Source organism: Eleutherodactylus coqui, chromosome 2 (genome assembly GCF_035609145.1).
Source record: "Eleutherodactylus coqui strain aEleCoq1 chromosome 2, aEleCoq1.hap1, whole genome shotgun sequence".
NCBI classification, from domain to species: domain Eukaryota; kingdom Metazoa; phylum Chordata; class Amphibia; order Anura; family Eleutherodactylidae; genus Eleutherodactylus; species Eleutherodactylus coqui.
Genome location: NC_089838.1, coordinates 262,795,721 through 262,803,393, shown reverse-complemented (window position 1 = coordinate 262,803,393; position 7,673 = coordinate 262,795,721). Strand labels below are relative to the sequence as shown.

The 7,673-nt window shown below is 45.7% G+C and overlaps 1 non-coding gene across 1 annotated transcript; it reads left to right on the top strand.

Annotated features, from left to right (window-relative positions):
- The first annotated feature begins 320 nt into the window (after positions 1–320).
- TRNAQ-CUG (transfer RNA glutamine (anticodon CUG)) lies at positions 321–392 on the top strand. The gene has a single exon. It is a non-coding gene; the product is annotated as a tRNA-Gln (tRNA).
- Positions 393–7,673: the final 7,281 nt, after the last annotated feature.

Here is a 7,673-nt window from a genome sequence, read left to right as displayed (position 1 = left end):
AGCTGGTGGAGGAGTGCAGTTTGTAAAAGAGAGGAATTCAATAACATAGGTGGGGGGGAGACGGGATAGGGGAGCCGAGGGAGGTGTAAAATGGCGTCGCTTTGTTCTGCGGGGGGTGTTGCAGTATGGCGGGGTGTGGGCAGGCCAATGTGACACTGCGGGCAGCGCATAAAACATGAGCTGCGGCGGCGGCGGACGCTGTGTGGGGCGCTCACAAAGGAAGCTGAGAGTGAGAAGCCATAGAAAACAGCAGTTGTGAGGAGTGCAGATGAGCCGCACGTCACACACTAGACAGGGAGGGGGAAGTTGGAGCTAACATCGGTTCCATGGTGTAATGGTTAGCACTCTGGACTCTGAATCCAGCGATCCGAGTTCAAATCTCGGTGGAACCTGAGATTTTTTTTTTTTTTTTATAAAGCTTCCATCCCAATGATAGAATTTTCTAGATGCAATCACCTTTATTATGCTTAAAGGGGCTGCTCCAAAAATATTTATCACTGTAGCATGAAAGACACGTGCATCCACTTCATCCTGTAATGTAGAGTCAGAAGAAATCAAAAACTGCACAAGACAATTTTTTCCTCATTTGAAAGGAAAAGAAAATCCTTTCAAATCACTCCGTAGAATTCTTCCCTTGATTGTGAAATAATCTGTTGATTATAATTTATAATATTGTCGCACTTAAGGAAGGTATATAGGTCTCTCTTGACCCCTTTTAGTGAGTGCACCATCATTATTAGCGCCGCCTGCAGTACCAAATCGGGCTGCTTGCAATATGGACAGCGCTGTCTGCTTCCAGCACTGTCCGCACTAAGGACCCACTTACACGCAAAGATAATCTTTCAAACAATTGAAAGATTGAAAGTTTTAGCGATCTTGTTGCATAAAGTCTTAATGGACACTGATGTCCATTAGCGCTTTATTATTTTTATTTGTGTGTAAAAGGGCCTCCAGGAGCTGTTTGCAGAGCCCAGCATTGTTCTTGTCTGGGCTGCAGAATACAATGTAATCTCCCGACTTCTCCGGAGAACACAGCATGTGGTTTGTTTAGAGATACTTTATCTCTCTGCTGCAAGCTCACCACCATCATTGTTTAGATGAAAAGTGCACGATGCCCGTGTTTACATGTAATGATTATCGCTCATCTGAGGAAGTTTGAGCGAATTTTGGGCGATAATCGTTGCGTGGAAATGGGCCTTAATAGTGAGGCCGGGAATCGGCTGATCGGTGGTGATCCTGAGCGGCAGGCTTCTGCCGATCAACTATTAACGACCTATCCTGAAGATAGGCCATCAATGGTAAAAGTCCTAGAGGACCCCTTGAATCACATAGAAGTGTCCACAGTGTCTTGTCAGTACGTCTGTTCTGATCTGAAGGATTATTAACCCCTTAACGCTCCCGGACACGCGAAACGCGTTGCCTGTATACCTGTATAATACGTTATCCACAATCGGTGGATTAACTATTAATAAAAACTTTGGATTTATCCAGTACACCGGTGTGTACCATCATCTGTGATTGGAGTCTACACTTCAAGGAGGGGGCTTCTGTTTCCATACACACCCCCCTCCTCCCCAGTAAAGGTTCAGGGTTTGCATGGAGTGGGATCAGGAGTCAATTCTGCTCCATACAATGCGGGTGACAGCTGTTTGTTATAGCTGACCACTGCCAGCCCACAACAACTCCCAACAGCACTGATGCTGATCGCAGCTGTTAACCCTTTAAATATCGCTGTAAATTCTGACAGTGGTATTTAAATGCCCCAATCGATGTCTGGGGGAGGCAGGGCCCATATGGCCTCCTGCGATGAGGGTGCTGTTCGGTTACCATAGTAGCCAAGGGCCTTCTAAAAGCCCCGAGCCCCAGGGCTGCCTGTCAGATTACAGTATAATGTAATACTATATTATTACATCATACTGCAGGAGCGATCAAACCATCGCAAGTTCTTGTTCCCTATGGGGCCTAAAAATAGAAATAAATGTAAAAATACGTTTAAAAAAGTTTTATTAATTATTTTAAAAAAAGGTAAAAGTTTATGAAAAAGAAAACCCTTTTGCCATATTTATAATAAAAGAATCTAAGTTAAAAAAGAAAAAAGACATATTTGGTAAAAGTCTGATCTATCAAAATAATGTATTATTTACCCTGCACAGTGAACATTGTCAGAAAAAAAACAATGCCAGAGTAACGCATTTTTTTGGTCACCCTGTCTCCAAGAAAAAAATGTAACAACAAGCGATCAAAAAGTTATACCTGGTTTTCCCAAAAAAATGCCCTACCCTAATTTGGGGGGATTTTCAGGGAGGCTTGAAATATAAGCCCTACCCTGGATATAAGCCCTAGCTTCATTACATTAAGAAAAAAGGAATACATTACCTAGCAGGCTCAATCCAGCTCCCACCCACTGATCTCCGGAGCTCCGACACGCTTCTTGCAGTCCTCGGCTATCCACAGAAGATCACTTCCTGGTTATGGGATTCATAAATCCCGCCTCCAGAAAGCTATGGGTCTGATTGGTTCTCAAGTGCTACTTAGCCAAGCAATGCAGCGCTCAATGAACAAATGCAATGGCTATGATTGGTTCATCAAGTGCTGCAATGATTGGCTGAGCAGCGGTTTAGGAACCAATCATAGTCATCACATTGTGGAGGCCGTATAATGAATCGGCCAATCAATGCCGTGGCTCGGCCAATTCATAAATTCCACCTCCACAACACGATGGCTGTAATTGGCTGACCAGGGGCGTAACTATAGAGGGTGCAGGGGATGCGGTTGCACCCAGGCCCATGAGCCTTAAGGGGCCCATAAGGCCTTTCTTCTCCATATAGGGAGCCCAGTACTATGAATAAAGCATTATAGTTGGGGGCCCTGTTACAGGTTTTGCATTGGGGCCCAGAAGCTTCAAGTTATGTCTCTGTGCAGCATGGTTTAGGTATGGGTACGGGTACAGATACAGATAGGGGGGAGCTCACGTTTTGTATCAGGGCCCCTGAGCCTTTAGTTACGCCCCTGTGGCTGACCAACTGTTGGAGAACCAATCAATGCAGCATTCGATGAACCAATCATAGCCATCGCATTGGTTCATCGAGCGCTGCTTCACTGTTGGGACGATGCAGAAGCGTAGAATCTGCTCTCCAGGCAGCCGCCATACCCAAGTGCGGCCGTCCTATCAGAAGTTGGTGTACCGTGATTCAGCCATCCACAACACTTGCTTCCTCTAATTTACAGATCGAGAACGACGCTCCAAGCACCATCACAGGCGCCGCGTTCACTGCTGTGGTGTTGGGCTTGTGCACTGCAAACACACCGGAGGGTTTCCATTCCCAAATAACACTGCTGACAGTAGACTTTGGAAGGTCCAAAAGCGCTGCGATGTCCCGTACTAATCGGTTGCTCAAATGGCATCCCACCATCGTACTCCGTTGGAAGTCTGTCAACTCTACACCTCATGGCGTTCTGATGGTTTCTATACTGGGATATACATGTATATGGCACAGTACCTCTATAATGCAGCACTCTGAGTTCCTCCAGGGTCCTAAATTGCTCTCTACCTCACTAACAGGTACTTGCAGTACATTCAAGCAGGCTAAAAAGGGGATCTCCTCAAAATAAATCTCGCACAGCAATTATCTGATTACCGTACGTTTGCCTCATATCACCAGGGGAAGCTGTAGGCAGACACACGACTCTCTCGCATTGAAGCTTTGCAGGAAATAAAGATCATGTCCGTTCAGTGGACTGGGTGACCAGGGCTGCGTTTAGTCCTCCAGAGCACTAGCCAACAGGTCTCCACTCTGGGAATAGAAGGCACTAGAGATGAGCGAGCATGTTCGGTTAAGGAAATTACTCGAGCGAGCATTGGCATTTTCACGCATCTGCTTCGTATTTGAATTACATGTCAATTTATGCTGCAGATTTCAACAGCGGATTTCAAGCTTTGAAATGCAAATGTTGAAATCCACGGAACATCCGCACCATTTAGGTACAGATCTTACCCTAGATTTGCTGCGTATTCACTGCTGATTCTCCACTGTGTAAAAGCAGTAGAGAATATCGCCCATGTGAAGGCAATGTCGGACTGTGATTCCCGGCCCGATATCGCACTTTCCACCATGTGAAAGCCTAGTGGATGCAAGGTGTTTTCATATGAAAACAGCCTCGTATCACTGCGGGGAATCCCTTCATCCCTGTCACATCTGAAGGGATTCCCCGACGGGAATGATGCAATCCCCTGCCGCTGCTGTCTCAGAGGGCTGCAGAATTCTCCCATTGCTATCATTGGGGCCGGCACTGCTATCGCCGTTCCCATTGACAGCAATGGGTGATATTGCAGAAAGAAAGAGCATGCTGCAATGTGTTTCTTGCATAGCATCGCAGTGCCATGCGGGAAACCATCACTCAGGTGTAGACCTGCAGCAGGTCGGAGATGCCGAGATATGCCCAATGCATTAACAGGCCCGCACCTCGTCATATATCAGATGCATCACGCAACGGGGAAATTATTCTAAGGCTGCCTTCACACGGGCGTGAAAATCACAATTGGTGTGTTTAGAGACCACAAATATGGACCCCATTCTTTTGGATAGGGTCATACACATGAGCGATGTTTACCGCGATACGATGCGATGCAGGAAACAAATCACGGCATGTTCTTCTTGCGTAATCTTGCATCGCAACACTCATTATTTTCAATGGGGCCGGCGGCAGCATCACAAGGTCTCCTATTGAAAGCAATGGGAGAAACTAAGCGATCCTCCGCCATGGCTGACAGCAACAGCGGAGGATCGCTTCTGGCGTTAGAATTGCCAGACCTAATACATTTCCCCAATAGTTCTTGTTTCTCGCGTTTTGTTATTATTTAGAAAAAAGTGTTTTTGTACAAACTTTTTTTTCTTGGCGTTTTTCTTCGTAGAGAAGCCTATGGGAAAACATGGAAAAAACAATAGACCCGTGGACATGAGGCCTTAGGCTAATTTCACACGGCCCAGCGAGATAACGGGCCGTCAAACTCAGCCTAATATCACACTCGGGAACGTGCGATTTCTCCACGGACGTGAGGCGTTTTTGTGTCAAAAACGCCTCATATCACTTCAGGAAACCTCACTTCACACTCGTGTGCATCTTGCACGGTCTGCGATGTATTCTGAGGAAACACCCCAGGATAGGACATGCTGCGTGCGATGCAAGAGAAAAACTGCTCATGTATATGACCCTATTCAAAAGAATGGGTTGTATACATTTGTGCGAGATTTGTGCATCTTGCAACGCACTAATCTCGCTCGATTTTCTCAGGCATGTGAAAGCGGTCTTATGCATACATTTGCGCCGTGTATTTGCGCGATGTGTCTTGCGTTTTTGCACGTGTGTGTATTTTACTGTATTTTTTGCGCGCACGTGCCCTGCGTATTTGTGCCCACAAGCATGCTCCCATTGATTTCAATGTGAAATTAAGCTGAATTAGTTTAATATGTGCTATTTTCGTGTGTAATACACGTGAAAATAATAGATGTTGTTGATTTTGTCGCGCAAACTAAATGCAAGCGAAAATATGCTCATCTGAATGAACCCATTGAAATTTTGTGGGCTGTGCAAATGCATAAGTGTGGATAAGCCATAAAGAACGTTTCACACGGGACGGAATAGGCACACGACGCACCCCAAGCAGGGTAAATTCCACATCCAAATCTGTCGGCTCACTGCGGATTTTGATGCAAAATTGAAAATGGCTTAAAACCTTCCTGCAATTCCGCATCACAATCCGCATTTTTGGATTGAAATTCCGCAGTTGTGGATTTAGCTGCGTCCTGCGGTGTAATTCCGTCCTGCGTGAAAGGCCCTTAAGGGGAGGGAAACCGACTCGTGATTAAAGAAGCAAAAATTTATGCAATTTTGTCAATTTGTCAAAAAATAAGTTTCCCAAAAAACTCCAGTTTTAACCAATCCTATGTAATATAATTTATGTGGTGGGCGGCAGCGCTGAAGGGATAAGATACGAGGGAAAACAGGATATCAGTCAGCAGGACAGAGTAAAACATGAGGGAAGAGTCTGGCTAGGTCAGCATTTTGGCGAGGCTAAACTTACATCTCTGGACAAATCATAAGATGACTCAGATTTTTACCTCTGAAGGCTCCAGTATCTACGGGCAGCTGAAACGCTGATGCAAATACAAGAAAGTGCATGTGCCTAGTGCCATAATCAACTCATTACTCCAATTTCCGAATAGCACATCTTTTTGCTCTGGGTGGTTGCGACAGATGTGCTTCTGAGTCATGTTCCACATAATAAAGTATAGTCCCCCTTTGTCAAGTTATCAGAAATTCTAGAAGAAGCTCTTAGTATTAGCAGCATCTGCAAATTACAGCAACTCCGGCTAACTTGGCCGAGAGGGATCACATAGTGGCAATAGTAATTGTGGGCCTGGTAAGAGTCACGGCCATCACCATATGGTGCGAGTCATGCCTGAAGGTTAGCACACAGTCCTTGCAAATGGCGACCGGAACAGCAAATTAAAGAGCCAGTTGTATAACAGTTGAAACAGAAACTATTAACCCTTTCCAATCCACTGTCTGACCTCTGAAGACATTATGATTTAAGGCTGTACAGCTCCGCTGTTGGAAGACGTCCGTCGGGGTTCTCTTACTGTATGTTGCCAGCCTCTCTGCTGTCGGAGCTTATCCAACATGTCATCTCATGCAGTACTAGCTTTAGCCAGCATATAGCGCCGTTGTATAATGGCAGAAAAAGAGTAAGCCCCGTAGGAAAACTGGTATACAAATTGGATTGGAAAGGGTTAACATCTATTTATACTCATTACTAAAGGGTTAGGGTGCTTTAACACCTGCACTGGGGATTCCGCTTTCTTGCTCCGTTCAGGAAGCAAGAAAGGGGAAACCCCGTGGTAGAACGGCGAATCGAACAGCGCTGGAAGGACCACATTGACTATAATGGGGTCTGTCCAATTTCTGCCTAGGTGCCCGGCTTTTGAACAGAAGAAAAAGTTCTATTATGATGATAGCAGCTATGGGGAGGAGTCAGTGATCGCTTACTGCAAAAAGTCCCAAACTGTTATCCACCAATGAACCGTCCATCAAACCAGTCTAGTAGATTTACATACGTGTGCAGTGGTTTGAAAAGTGAATTCCACGATTCCTGAGGCAGCCCGAGCAGCAGGGGCGAGTATGTACAGCCTGTTCCCCATATCATGGTCCATGCCGTACTATGGGATCAGGTAGGGAAACTGACAGAATTTGAGGGACTAAAAAAACTTTCTGGAACATAAAAAGGTTAAAAGTGAATAAAATGTATATTCAATTTCTTTTCATTTTACGCCCTAATCCCAGCAGCTCCCTGTCCGGCTCTGTAGCCCTGATTCATGGAACCATGAAGCTTTGCTTGGTCACGTGACATTCCTTGTGCATGTGACCAGTCAGCCACTCCCAGACTTCAGTGGTGATTTTGTCTATGGCCACTGAAGGCTGTGAATGGCTGATCGGTCATGTGCACAACGAATGGCACATGACCGCCCACGGCTTCTTCCTGGTTCCATGCAGCGGGGCTGCATAACCGGACAGGGAGCTGCTGGGATAAGTGAAGGAAGTAAGGGTGGCTGGGACCTTAGGAGGCAGTGATCATGCTATCCTTGAATTTAGCATAACAATGGAAAGAAGATCAA